The 15,354-nt window shown below is 39.1% G+C and overlaps 1 protein-coding gene across 10 annotated transcripts in view; it reads right to left on the bottom strand.

Moving 5' to 3' along the window:
* The window catches only part of PDE4D (phosphodiesterase 4D), a 1,454,760-nt gene that overhangs the window by 24,320 nt on the left and 1,415,086 nt on the right, over positions 1 to 15,354 (bottom strand). The gene's annotated exons all lie outside the window — the stretch shown is intronic.

The raw sequence follows: 15,354 nt of genomic DNA, 5'->3' as shown, positions 1-15,354 counted from the left end.
CCCAACTATGCACCAATCACACTGCGTCCCTGGGTCTAACAGGGCAGGGGGTGTGGACCAGGCCCAGGTTGCTCTGTGATTGGTTGGCAAGGGTGAACCTCTGGGGAGGAGGTTTTCCTCCTCACCTCTGGTAAACGCCATTTAATAATGGTATCCCTATAGCTGAGGCTGCCGCATGAAAAGATGAATGGGCTTCCCCTCTCACAGTGATGAATAACCACCATAAAACTCTACATAATTCATAGTTCATTCTTAAATAAGAATTGCCAATCCTTTCAGAGTCATTTCTATGAATTTCAATATTCTCTGATTTCTCTTCAAAATAAAAACTGCTGTAAAAATTTTAAAAAATAAATAAATAAAATAAAAGCTGCTCTAAAAATGGCAATCAGGCATTTTAATTGTCTCCCTCTGTCAAATCCAAAACAAGTGGTTTCCCCGGTAACACAGATATAGCTGAAGTTCCTTCCTCAGTCCAACATAACAGCATACTGTAATTATAAAATACGATTAATGTCCAGAATTCATAAATGGAAGTGATACATTTCCTCACCTGTGTGGCATTGCTCCTTTTGTTTCTCAGCTCCTTTTGTTTCTATTGTTATATATGGTTGAGCTCCACAATCTTAAAAATCCAAGGGTGGGGATGATTTATTATAAATCTGATTGTGGGGGAAAAAAAAAACCCCGAAAGCTAATGCACTGTGTATGGTTAAAGAATGCAGTGTCCTGTGTACAGATTTCAGGATCTATATTTTGATCAGAAGAGAACATGTTTATGACTGTGTAAAGGTATAGAGTGGCTCTTAAGAATACAGAATTGAGCTCAAGAGTAATCAGGCCTTTTACAAGAAGAGCTAAATAAGAAATCTAAATTCCTCTGGGAAAAAAGGATCTTTCTTATTTGGTTTGGGACAGCATTATTCTGTAACTTTTATACTAAAGAGGTCTTATGGATAAGAAATGAGGGGATTCTAGCTTTTACTCTATTTCAGCATGAAGTTCTGTCCATTCTACCTCCCCTCCATCTCAGTTTGTACCTACTGCTTGGCACGTCTATGACTTGCTGACCGGGTGACTGCTCAGTCTTCCTGCATCAGGTATGTCCGTCGCAGACAGCACACCCTCATCAGAAACAGCCAGGTAATCCCTGCCTCTTTGAGCTTCTATTGGTCCTTTGCTGCCAAAGTCCTCAGCTGCAGTTCACACCCACTGTGTTCACTTCCTAAGTTCCTCTTAATCCTCTACAAAAGAAAGATGCTAAACCCCCAATACTCCACTAAAACTGCTTCTGGAAGAATACAGAGGTGCTCCCCTTTCACTAGTCTCTCATTCTCCTCAACTTCTCTGAAGCGTTCAACACTGTTTGACCAGCCTCTCCCCTCTCCCTCACTCCCAAGACCTGCAGCTTCTTTATGAAGGTTTTCTTCCCACTTCTCTGACCATACCTTTGTTGCCCTCTTCTCTTCACCCTCTAATTTGGGATATCCACAGAGACTCTCTCGCAGGGCCAACGCTCTCTAACGACCACTTCTAACCTGAATTTTTGCACCGTATTTCCAAATGACTAAAAGATATTCTTCCCGTTGGAATGCCCTGCTAGTCATCTCGAACTCTTTCAAAATTGGTGGATCCATTTTTCTACTTAAAGCAGTGCTTATTATGACTACTCCCATTTCCTTCAGTGGGCCCATATTCCAGTGTCCCAGACTGAAATCTATGACTCTTTCCTGCTGTTCAACAGGTGTTCCATGTGAGCTGAACACTGTTAGACGTTTCATACAATGATCCAACTGAATCCTTGAGTAACCCTTACGTGTTCCCCATCCACCCCGTACCTTCCCTCCACCAACACTGTTTCAAACTACTGTCTTCTACAGAATGCCTTTTCACTTAGTCTGTTCCTTTCATTCCCAGGCCCATCACCTAAATCCAAAGGCTTAAAGGCTGAGAGAAATGGAAGTACCTTCAACATCCTCTCCTCCAATTTCCTCATTTCCATATAACGGGATACCTAGAGAGACAATGATTTTCCCAAGTTCACCCAGGTCCTAAGAACCAGACTCTGAGTTCAAATCCTTTATTCCCTCTTCTTAGTGTGTCAGTTTCCTCATCTGCAAAATTGTTTACCGTAGTAGCTGCTCTCCAAAGATGCCTCCTAATGAGCCACACTGCCCTACACTGCATCTGAGCTGGCTTCTGTAACCAACAAGGGATGCTGCCTGACTGTGGAGGCCGTCACAGGAAGTACTGCAGCTCTCACCCTGGCCTCCGTGAACATGCTGCCGGGCTCCCTGAGCCACCTTGTAAGAAAGCCCGACTATCCTGAGACTGCCATGCTAGGAGGAAGCCCATGCTAACTCTATGGAGAGGCTGCTGGGAGAGGGACAGAGAGAAGCAGATGCAGAGGAAGAGGAGAGAGAGAGTATGAGCCAGTGTACACGCTCACATGGCCGGTCTCCAGCTCTGCCAGCCATGCCAGCCTGGAGCCAGACCTGACAGTGAAGAATCCATCTCAGTCATCCAGGCAGTTGCCCCTTTAGATGACTCCAGCCCTTGCCACCATCAGACTGTAACCATATAAGGGACTCCAAGTGAGAATGTTGAGCCAAGCCCCATCGACCCACAAAACGATGAAAAGTAATAAAAACTTGATAATTTAAGCCACTAAGTCTGAAGTGATTTGTTATATAGCAAGAAATAACCAGAACAATTATTATGAGGACAAATGAGATGTTATACACAAAGCACTTAAAACATCATATGAGGACTTCCCTGGGGGTCCAGTGGTTAAGACTCTATGCTTCCACTGCAGGGGGCACGGGTTCAATCCCTGGTCAGGGAACTAAGATCCCACATGCTGCGTGGGATGCGTGGTCATACAAACAAAAAAACAAAAATCAACCCCAGCCCCCCAGTAAAACCCAACATCTGATACATAGTGATAAACAGGTATTAGGTGATGATGATGATATCATCATCATAACTATTCCATGAAGGTGCCGACATACTTTAACTCCCAGGCTTATCCTTTTTCTAAAAAAACATATCATGTTTCCTTCCAACTGCATCACATCGTTCCATGTCTCAGACCCAAAACACTATAATTGCTTCTTAGCTCATCTCCTTTGGCTTTTCTCCTTCCAACCCCTTTCTGATCTCCACTGCCAGGCCAGCTTTCCTCAGCTCCAGCCTCAGCCTGCCACTCCAAAGCCAGTCACTGACGACTCGGCATCACCTGCTTCACCTTCCAGACTCCTCTGGCAACTCCAGCCTGACAACCTCTGACCCTAATCCCCAACTCCAAGCCCATCTTCAACAGCTCTTTACACCCTTGCTCTGTTCCCAACAGGCTACTATTCCACCCATCCCTACAATATGGCAGATGGTCCCATTTTCCTATTTTTACTCACAGAGAATTCACTGCCTAGAGTACTCTGCTTCTTTTATTCCATCTACCTCAAGCTGGTCTTTCAAAGTCAGATTTAAATCATTCAAAGTACATATCAAAACCAAATATTCCAGCCCTTCTCCAAACTCTAACTGTTCTATACTCACTCCTTTATTTAATAATTACTTGTTATTCTCCTATTATATTCCAGACACTGTCCTGGATACTGGGGACATAGCAGTGAACAAAGGTTTTTCACCTGGAGCTTACATTCAACTAAGTCAGTAAATATATAATATGTCATGTGATGGTAGGTGCAATAGAGAAAAAGAAACGATAAGGAGGGTGTTAGGGATAAAGATTCCTCTCTTATAAGACGATCAGGGAAAGCCTCTTTGATGAGGTGACACACACTGAGACCTGAAGAAAGAGAGGCACGTGGATATCTGGAAGGAGAGGGCGTCAAGTGTTGGGTTTGCCAAGGGCAAAGGCCCTGAGGCAGGAGCAGGCCTTGTGAGCTCTCCCAGAGCAAGGTAGGTCATACAATCATTTAAATCCTAACTATGCTTTATGGGGGTTCTCAGCCATATCAGACCTACTGCTCCCTTTTTGTATCCATCCATCAATCTGTTTTATTCTTTGATGAACTTCAAACTAAGTGACTTCTTTCTTTTCGTAACAAGTACTTTTTATCCTGAAATTAAATTCCTAAATGCTCTTCCTGCATACACACTTTAGTAAATACATACATACATACTAAGTAAATCCTTATATAGATACTTAAAAAAAAAACAACCTAGTATAATGGCTTATCAGTAACATAATGGTGAAGAAGAGTAATTTATATTAAACACTGCAAAATATAAATACTTGTACAAAACTACATTTAAAAAATAATAAAAGAGTCAAAAGCTTATATTTTACTATCACTTACTAGCTGTGTAACCTTGAGAAAGTTATTTAAACTGTCCATACTTCAGTTTACTCATTTGGAAAATGAGAATAATAATAGTAACTTCCTTACAGGTTGTTGTGAGTTTTAATCAGTACATACACATAAACACTTAGCACACCACGTGCTGTGTGTTTGCTCCGATTCTTCTGATGTGGAGAAATCACCATGAATGTGAAAGCAAAATGGAAATAACTACAGGAGTGCTGTAGTGGAGGGATGATCTTTTTCCTAAGTGGTGAATGGCTCTTGGAAAGGTTTTCAAATGTAACAAAGTACCATCCTTCCTCAATATACACTGTGGTTGCATTACTCAAAAATTTAGTGTGGATTAAAACATGCAAAAAACATTTTGCATTTATATGTAAAAAGTAGTTGTGTTCTAGGCTCAGATAATCGTGAGTAAATTTTTCAACCTACGTGAATGGTTGCTGACACAGAGAAACACTCCCTGGTGAAGGACTACCCCATGTATTCTAGGATGTCAAGCCTCCCTGGCTCTGTCCATGAAATGCGGGGAGTACAGTCCCGTCCGTGTACCTGAAATTTCCTCAATGTTCCCCAGTGTTAAGTAACACTGTCCTAGTTGCTACAACTGCCTTGAACTTTGTCTCCTCAACCAGGGTGGAGGATGCTTGAGGCAAGAAAGACATTCTTTCTTTATATTTCCCGAAGTAGATAGAGAGCCACAGGCACAAAGAGATTCAGCTGTAAATCCCTAATTTGCTATAGCAGGGGGAGATAATAGTAAGAGCAGAGGAGTAGCAGTAGTAGTTGTAGTAGTAATAATAATATCAAGTAAAAAGTACCAAGGAAGGTTTCCATATTTCTAGGGAATAAGAAATCTTTTTTTTTAAAGCTCTGAGCCAAATTAAAATTCATTTAATTATTCCCATTATAAGAAGCAGACTAGAAGCTCCTTCCCATTGCCACAGTTGTAGAGCCTGCAGAAAGAAATCTAGACAACCCAGAAGAGAAATATGGATGGAGCCCGAGAGATACAATGTTTATAGACAGACTTGGCTTCTGACAGTTTTAATGGGGAAACCGTAACAGGAATTTTACAGCATTTATTAGGCACCTACTTTGCACCAAGTGCTTTATATTTATATCTTATCTCTAATCTTTGCAACATCCTGGGTAGATAGATATCATCCCCATTTTAAAGAATGAAAAGACAGACACCCTTAAATAGTCAATAACTTGCCCTGGATGTGGCAGGGCTGAGATGAGAGTCTAGGTCTCTTTGTCTTTGCTCTTCATGGTGGATGAATAGCTCATCATATAATTAGGCTGATTCAAACTCTATGATAAATGGTATGAATTTAGGAGTGGATTCATTTATTCTTAATCCTTGTGCTGATTCCACCTACTAACTAGTGCAGTCAGGAAGCTGGTGCCCAGAGAAAGACAGGCAGCTTCACCTGACAGTGAGACCTACGTGTGTGTGCGGGTACCATGTGAACAAGACACAGATGCCCTCACACACAGGGAGAACTCAGGTTTCCTGAGTTTCCTCTCAAACATCCAAATGATTTCACATGTGAATGTGTGTGCATGTACCAAAATAGAAAAAATACATAATTTTCTGTAGCATTCAGTTCTCTTTTCCTAATAATAATCTTCAGGATCTCTAGATGTCACTCCTATTTTATTCTTCATTTCATTGGTCCTTAAGCGATACCCCAAGCAATCAACAACCTTTGTGGACTATTTCAGGATATTTAAAAATCTGCTGATGGAGTTGAGTCTTTGATATACTAACACATGCTGGCATCACTGCCTCTGCAACAGAGGTCAAGAGAGAGAAAACATTTTTGAATAGGGAAAAAGAAAAAGAAATAAACCAAACTGTGAGAAAACTGAGGCTCAGAAGGTCAAGTGTTTTTAGCCCAGGTCACAAAGCCAAAGGAGCAGTGTTGGGATTTGAACGCAGGCTGTCTGGCTTCAGAGTACTCCAGATTGCCAAAAAAGTATTTCAGGCATTAATCTGCATTTACCCTAGAGTCTGTAAACACTATATCTATTAACATAATAAATTCTAAGCTATATAATCTATTATTGTCCTTGAAATATTTAAAAATTAGTTAAAATAAGTGTTATTAACTCTTAGATTTCTCCCAACTAAGGGATATTCCTGGCAACAGCAGTGCTTTTGGTAGAATTTACATCTGAAAATAGTTTATCCTATAATCAGTTATATTTATTTTACACCTTTCTACTTAGGATCAAGTTCTGGGAGTTGTTATTAATCAAGAAGCAAATCTGTATAAAGTAGGCTCTCACAGATCCAATACTGCTCGGCTAAACATATGCAAATCTAATTGCTAAAAGACCCTGGAAGAATTCTGAGGTAAGGTTAAACTTCAGATATTAAATACAATAACGACGGCATACCAGTGTCTCTGAAATCACTGAGTGTTCTTTTGCTTTCAAACGCCTTAAAAGTAGTTTTGGAGGCAGACAATGATCTAGAATTAATTGACAACCTGTATTTCAAATAACAGAATTTTAAATCTATTTTTACATTATAAAAACGACACTTTCTTTGATTAATGCTAATAGTACAAAACAACACAAGTAAATCCACTAAATCTGTTTGTGTTTACTGCCCTCTAGTGATAAGGGATCCAAATGCGATTTAAAGAACAGCTCTGTTCTTGAAGAGCCATCACATTTCAGAAAACAAAAACGTTTTATAAATATTTTGGAGGCTTGAGATTAAGAGGAACTCCTGATTGATTTGGGGTTTTTTTCAGTTTTTGTTTTTTCAGGTTGATATTTTTGAAACCTAAAAATCATCTGAAAAGCTAAGAATCATTCTTTAATTAACCTGGTTAGAAAGTTTTCACCAAAATATAGTTATATTTAAAACAGGAAAAACCTGTAACATTTACTGAGAAAGAAATTCTAATATAAGAAACCTTATTTTTGTTGAAAGGTTCCTTAAAGCTGAAATAACATGAGAACTGATGTGATAATACCTTTATTTAAATTTCTCTTCCACATGGGCTAACTCTCATTAAATGTTAGCATAGTATCCTATAATTGTTAATACAGTTTGAATCATACAGAGTAGATACATAGTGTTCTCTGTTCATAACTAATTAGTAAATCTAGCTGAAACCACTACACCATTATCATCATCATACCTACCAAGGACTTCTGTTTCACTGAAGAATAATTAAGGCAATGAATGGGTATACAAGCCTCACATAAAGGAAGCGTCCACAGAAATAATCTTGCATGAAAGGGAACTTCCTACTTACAGAGAAAATGAGGACCCCTAATTCACTTAAACTGTCCTAATACCAATTCTCCATGTTTATGATGACTACTATAATCACCACAAAATACTTAGGTACCGCTCTGTACCTCATGGCATGCTTTGTGAAAACAATTTAAACAGAGAATACCTGTCTTCTAAAGCAATAATAAAAAGTGCAAACAGGCATATTTCTGTAAATCCATATTCAATCTTTTATGAACATCACTTTTAGATGTGAATCTTATAGTAATTTAAGTCATAAAATTTGGCCAGGATGCAGGGAAAATGGAACTCTCACACATTGCTGGTGGGAATGCAAAACAGTGTAGCAACTTTGGAAAACAGTGGGGCACTTTCTTATAAAGTCAACAAGAACACCGACTATATGATCCAACAATCCCACTTCTAGTCATTTACCCAAGAGAAATGAAAACATGTGTCCAAAGAGCTACGTATAAATGTTTCTAGAAATTCTATTAATAGCAGAAACCTGGAAAAAGCCCAGACGTCAATCGACTGGTGCATGGATAAATTGTGGTACATCCATAAAATGAAATATTAGAAAGCAATAAAAAGAAACATTAATAATACATGCAACAAGCTATTAATGGATGAATCTCAAAAGCATTATGAAAAGTGAAAGGAGCCATTAACAAAAGGCTATACATACATACATACATACACATACACACACACACACACACACACACACACACACTGTATGATTTCATTCATGACATTCTGGAAAGGCAAAACTACAGGGACAGTCAGATCACTGGTTTCCAGTCACTGGGAGCAGGGGAGGGGAATGACTACAAAGGAGCAAGAGAAAACTTTTTGGGCGAGGGAAATATTTTATATCTAGATTATTCTGGTAGTTTTACCATTGTATAATTTGTCAAAAAACATTCAACTATATCTTTAAAAAGTACGTCTTATCAATCTGTAAATTTTACCTGACTTTAAAAAATGTTAGGTGATGTTATCAAATTATTTTAATTCCAAATTTGCTTAACTTTGACTAAAGAAGAATGAAAAACTAAAATCTGAAGCATAGTTCCATTGGGCAAAATAAGATTTGTACCCTTCTAAAGAGAGCCACCGTAATAGTCCAGTCTAACATGCATATGTTTGTCTAAAATCTGTGCCAGCTTTGAATAAAACAATATATAGTAAATTCCTAGTCACAAAGCCTTTAGGCAATATAATAACCGATGAAAGTATTCTCATAAGTACTAATAACATTTTAATCTTAATCCTTTAGAATGACGTATTCCCTAAAATACTTCAGGCATTTTCCTGCTTTCTTAAACAAACCAAACTACCTTAATTTAATTATTTTATGGTGACCCTGGGCCACCATTATTCACTCATCTCTGAAAAGTCAACACATGTTCATTGTATGCTCATTCTACTCCAAGCACCGTGCCAGCTGCTAGAGGTAGAAAAATCCAGTAAAGTGGGTAGAGTAGCCTGCAGAAAACTGAATAGTCCCATTGCTGTATTCTTTTTGAGTCCTTCTGTCCTTTTTTCATGGGTTTTAGTTTTTTCTGAGTCCTTGGTTGTCAGCCTGTTCTCCTATGGTCAGTATATCTGCCTCTTTATACTCAATATAGCGTCCCTTTCCCCTTTCCGTTATGACGGGTTTTTGTCTAAGGCGGCATTTCCCAGAACCCGTTGTAAAGGACAGTAATGCCATGTGATCATTCCCAAAGAAGACATCCAGTGTCAAACTTCTGACATAGTGCTAACCTTCTTGGAAGTTGTGTACTTTAGCATATTAAAGGCTCTGCCGAGACCCACACTACGTAACTTTGTTTTATTTTGTTTAACTTAGTATTTCTCAAAATTATTCCAGTACTTAATTCTGCTCCCTTCACATTTATTAACAAGCAAAAACGAACAAAAATACCAGGATTTCATTGAAAATTCTTGTGGAAAGTAATGGTCTTTAGCGATCAAGTAATAAAAATGTTTAGAATGGTTGTTCACCTACTCAACAAATATTTACTAAATGGCTACTCTGTGCCAGCATGAGGGATATAGTACTGAACAAGACAGAAGAGTTCTCTGCTCAGTGTAAGCCTTGGACTCTTGGGGCAAAAAGACAAAAAACAAGCAGACAAAAAAAAAAATGAGTGACAAACATGCTGGATAAAAGAAAAGGGGGTAACATGATACTGTGATGGTAGACTATTAAATAGTCAGGAAGGTAATATCTGAGATGAGATACTGATGACTAGAAAGAGCTGAAAGATTTGGACCAAAGCACTCTGAGCAAGGGCTAGAAAAACACAGCCAGCATGATGGAGGATAGGTATGCGGAATGAGATTAGAGATGGGTCAGGGCAAGATCATGCGGTCCTTGCAAGCCTTCCAGAGGGGGTGGGGTACCACCAGAAGGTTCTGAGCAGGGAGTGACATGACATGGTTTACATTTTAAAAACTTGCCTCTGTAGAGGATGGCTCATAGAGAGGCAAAAGCAGATAGAAGAGGAAGAAGCATGGAGGAAGAGTTGATAAGACTTGAACGCTGGAAGTGAAGAAATAAGAAGAATCAATTCCTAGACTCCCTGCCTTGAATGGATATTTGTGCCCTTTGCTGTGGAGAAACCTGGGGGAGGTGAAGATTTGGAGGAGGATAAAGAAGGAGAAAGAAGAGTGCTATGAAGTTCTTCAGAGTTCTGGATGAGAAAAGCTATCCGATGATGGAGTGGTGAATATACAGTTACTTTCAAATACTCTAATGACATTACATTAGGATAGACCACGTTCCTCCAGATCTTTTAATATGTTTTTAGAATAGCCAAAAAGAAAGGGCATCAACGGATAATCTATTTTTAAAAATCCCATCCTCATAGCAAATTATTAATGTGAAAGCCTAAGCAAGGTCACACAACATAACCAAAATTAGAATCTAACACTCATAGCTGGCAATATTTTTATTAAAGTGATATGTCTTCTTTAGGCATTTTTGGAAGGAAGACTTTACTACAGACAATCATAAACACAATTAAAAATCGTGCAATAATGGAAATTTTTTTTTTTTTTTTTTTGCAACAGTGACAGAAGAGTAGAGTATGAGAATGATGAGAAATACGATAGTATAGGGCATTGGTTTCTCTAGCTGGCTTCACCTGAGTTCTAATCTTGACCCGGCGTATTATGAGCACAATAATACACAGCAAGCTATTCAAGGTCTCTGGGTTGTGTGGAGAATTGGAGTTAATGAAAGTCATCTAGGACAGTGTGTTAAGTAGATGTCAGGAACGCGATAAGTTATTTACATTGGGACCAGAAACACTGAAACTTGTCATAAGGAAAACAATCTGGTTAAAACAGCTGTATGAAGATTCCTAGAGTAATATCTACCCAATTGCTTATGCAATCAATGGTCTGTCTGAAAACTATTAGAATCACTGATACCAGTGGAAAATGCTTTTGGAGATATCAAACAAACAGGGATAATTTTCTCAGGATGCACTGACCTGACAAATGCAAGAACATCCCTTCAGGTTTCAGGACCAAATTCCAAACTCCAGAGGAAAAGGTAGGTACAACTTTACAGGTGCCTTCGAATCAAGGAGATCAAGCCCAGTACCAATGAGGATTTAAGATGCTAATCCTTTCAATCAGCAAATATTTAATTAGCACCAACTATGTGTTAGCTAAGGTTCCAGGTACTAAGGAAAGGTCAGTCAGCAAACTGCTCTGAAGTAGCTTACTTAGTAGTGTGTGGGATTCAGAAGGTAAACAGGTGTGCACAGTAGCCATCCCACCTTCCTTTTTTTTAATATATAAATTTATTTATATTACTTATTTTATTTTTGGCTGAGTTGGGTCTTCGTCGCTTCGCGTGGGCTTTCTCTAGTTCTGGCGAGTGGGGGCTACTCTTTGTTGCAGTGCATGGGTTTCTTGTTGTGGTGGCTTCTCTTGTTGTGGAGCACGGGCTCTAGGAGTGCGGGCTTCAGTAGTTGTGGCACACCGGCTCAGTAGTTGTGGCTTGTGGGTTCTAGAGCGCAGGCTCAGTAGTTGTGGCGCACGGGCTTGGTTGCTCCGCAGCATGTGGGATCTTCCTGGACCAGGGCTCGAACCCATGTCCGCTGCATTGGCAGGCGGATTCTTAACCACTGCGCCACCAGAGAAGCCCCCCACATTCCTTTTATGAGCCTTCCAGAGGCTGAACATGTGAAAAATCCATATCCTCAATGCCCTTGCAGCTAAAGTTTCAGATGTGATTTAATTTCTTCCAATCAGAACCCCCGCTCCTTCCCACAAATTAAACAGCTGTCAATCTAATTGTTATTTCTTTGTAGATAACCTGCCTCTTCTCTCTGGCTGTGTTGGGATCTATTTGTTTCTGTGATTTCTCTGGATGTGAGTTTCTTTTAAAAAAATTTCCTGCTTGGAATTCACTGAACTTCTAGAATATTTCCTCTTGCCCATTCTCTTTATTCTCTCCTGGAATTCAAATTAGATACCTGTTGCCATTTTGCTGGAAAAGGAAGTCTTGTCATATTTTAAGTGTACTGTATTTTATCTATAAAATACAGTGTAAGGTTAGATAATTGTCATTAATACTATAGCAGTCATTTTTATTCAAATGCTTTTAAACAATTTTTTTACATTAAACATGATTATTCTTATATCTTGAGAGTAAATTACTGGCACTAAAATATTTGAAAAACAAATTCAATTTTTCTAATTGCCCATAAACTAAGATGCACCTATATATTCCTTCTAACAAAGCACTTAGACCTGAAAACCTGGTTAAAAAAAATAATTTAATCTATTTTTATTCATACTTCAATAAAAATTGGTATTAACCACCATGACATTTATTCTTCTAAAATACCTGTCTCTATCTGTATCCTTCGGAGGGGAGAACGGAAAACTTTTTGCCTCTGGGAGTAAAGATAGTAGGGAAAAGCAAAATAAAATAATACAACTAAAAACCAGACAACAAAGTCTGTTTTACTTGACCTTCCAAATGTGAATCTAATGCCCTGTGAGACAGCACGTTAACCATACACATGAGGTGAAGCAGGCTCATCAAACAGAGGACAGTGCTTGGATTCTGCGGACTACGTCCATGCTGGAAAGCCCCTCTGAAGACATCTAGTCCAACCTTCTACCCAGACAGGAGTCCTACATAATTAAGGTCCACCTCTCCTGGATTTCTTCTACTCTTGTGTAAGTTCATTCCACATTGGGTGAACGAATGTAGTTTTAAAACATTGAGATGATATTGAGCTAATGATCATTTGCTTACATCGAGCTAATATCGTTCTTCAAAAGCCCTTTATAAACCCCTCAAAGTTGATTTGACTCTGGACGCAGCAGATGAAAAATAATACGGCTCAGGGCTTTTATTACAGAAGTTGCAACAAACAGAAGAGTAGTTCACATCCTTAACTAGTCACATAAAAAAAACCCCAAACAACCCAATCTAAAACTGGGCAGAAGACCTAAATAGACATTTCTCCAAAGAAGATACACAGATTGCCAACAAACACATGAAAGGATGCTCAACATCATTAATCATTAGAGAAATGCAAATCAAAACTACAATGAGATATCATCTCACACTGGTCAGAATGGCCAGCATCAAAAAATCTACAAACAATAAATGCTGGAGAGGGTGTGGAGAAAAGGGAACCCTCTTGTACTGTTGGTGGGAATGTAAATTGACACAGCCACTATGGAGAACAGTATGGAGGTTCCTTAAAAAACTAAAAATAGAACTACCATACGGCCCAGCAATCCCACTACTGGGCATATACCCTGAGAAAACCATAATTCAAAAAGAGTCATGAACCAAAATCTTCATCGCAGCTCTATTTACAATAGCCAGGACATGGAAGCAACGTAAGTGTCCATCTACAGATGAATGGATAAAGATGTGGCACATATATACAGTGGAATATTACTCAGCCATAAAAAGAAACGAAATTGAGTTACTTGTAGTGAGGTGGATGGACCTAGAGACTGTCATACAGAGTGAAGTAAGTCAGAAAGAGAAAGACAAATACTGTATGCTAACACATATATATGGAATTTCAGAAAAAAAAAGTCATGAAGAACCTACGGGTAAGATGGGAATAAAGACACAGACCTACTAGAGAATGGACTTGAGGATATGGGGAGGGGGAAGGGTAAGCTGGGACAAAGTGAGAGAGTGGCATGGACATAAATACACTACCAAACGTAAAATAGATAGCTAGTGGGAAGCAGCCGCATAGCACAGGGAGATCAGCTCAGTGCTTTGTGACCACCTAGAGGGGTGGGATAGGGAGGGTGGGAGGGAGGGAGACGCAAGAGGGAAGAGATATGGGGACATCTGTATATGTATAACTGATTCACTTTGTTATAAAGCAGAAACTAACACACCATTGTAAAGCAATTATACTCCAATAAAGATGTTTAAAAAAAAACAACAACAAAACAAAAACCAAAGCCAAAAAACAAACAAAAAAACACTCCAGGTCTTACAAACAGTGATCAACAGTTAAACGTGAGCAATTTCAGCTGGGGCTGTCACTTTCCCTTAACAGCTAGGGAAGCAAGCATGTGAATCAGAACATATGAACTTCCATTTGGGGTATTAAGAAAACTCACCAAACAGATGGCTTTAATAGAGCTTCCAGAATACCAGTTCTAATAATTCATATTATATGGGTCTCTAAAACGCATAGTAGAAAATAGTAATGGCTAATGTTTATTGATTGATATTGATAAATATTTATTTATTGTCTACTATGTGTCAGGAATAGTGCTGAATACTTGCCTGGCATCATCCACTTATTCCTAATACCAATCCAATGAGGACTATTATTATTCCCATTTTACAGATGAGCCTGAAGGTCTTAACCATCAATTCTGTACAGGCAACTCCCAGGTTGCCTGTCTTTTCACCAGAAATCCAGTCATGACAATTGAAGGCCTATAGGATATTTCTACTTCGATATATAATTTCACTCCAATTTCATGTCTAAAAATTTAACTGCCATATTTTCCACCCCACTCTCTTCAAATAACCTTCTCTTCCTGATTTTCCAACCATAGTTCTGTTATTACTTGGGTTGAGAATTTCATACTTTCCTGTGGCTGCAGTGCCTTCCCCCGGAAGTCTGATATATCCTGCCACCTTTCCTGCAGTCTTTCTCCTAACCATTCCTTTCTTTTCCTTCCCGTCGTATTTCAGGCCCTCCTTACTTATATGCCTAATTCCCTAACGGATTTGTTTTGCTTTCACTATTTCTCCTCTGTATGATCCATCCTGCATACTACCATCAGATTTATCTTTCTAAAATCATTTTGTTACTCTCCTTGTAATATTTTCCTGATAATAAAATGCGACGGTTCTTCAGAGCTTACAGGGTAATGTGCAAACGGCTTAGTCTGACACTTAAGGTGCTCTACGTTGCAGGACCCCAGTCTACATTTTTTACACCTGCCTCTGTTCCTATAATCAGATTTTCTGTTCCAGGAAGGCTCACTCATACAGGACACCCACTCCTTACCCACTCCCACAAACAAAAAGGTAAATGCACAGGAGTGTCCCATCCTACCATGCCTCATCCAGCCCCTGGAGTATCATCTCCTCCCTCGTTGGCAACCTATATGAAACTTTTATGTTCAAGATCTAGCCTAAGTGGCACTTTTTCTGGGATGCTTCCCAATCATTCTCGTCCTTAGTGTTGAACACACCCTGAGCTTCCCTACAGGACCAGAACACCATGA

This window comes from Orcinus orca, chromosome 3, assembly GCF_937001465.1.
Source record: "Orcinus orca chromosome 3, mOrcOrc1.1, whole genome shotgun sequence".
Lineage (NCBI taxonomy): Eukaryota > Metazoa > Chordata > Mammalia > Artiodactyla > Delphinidae > Orcinus > Orcinus orca.
Note: the sequence above shows the minus strand (reverse complement) of the source record. Positions and strands in the feature narration are given on the sequence as shown.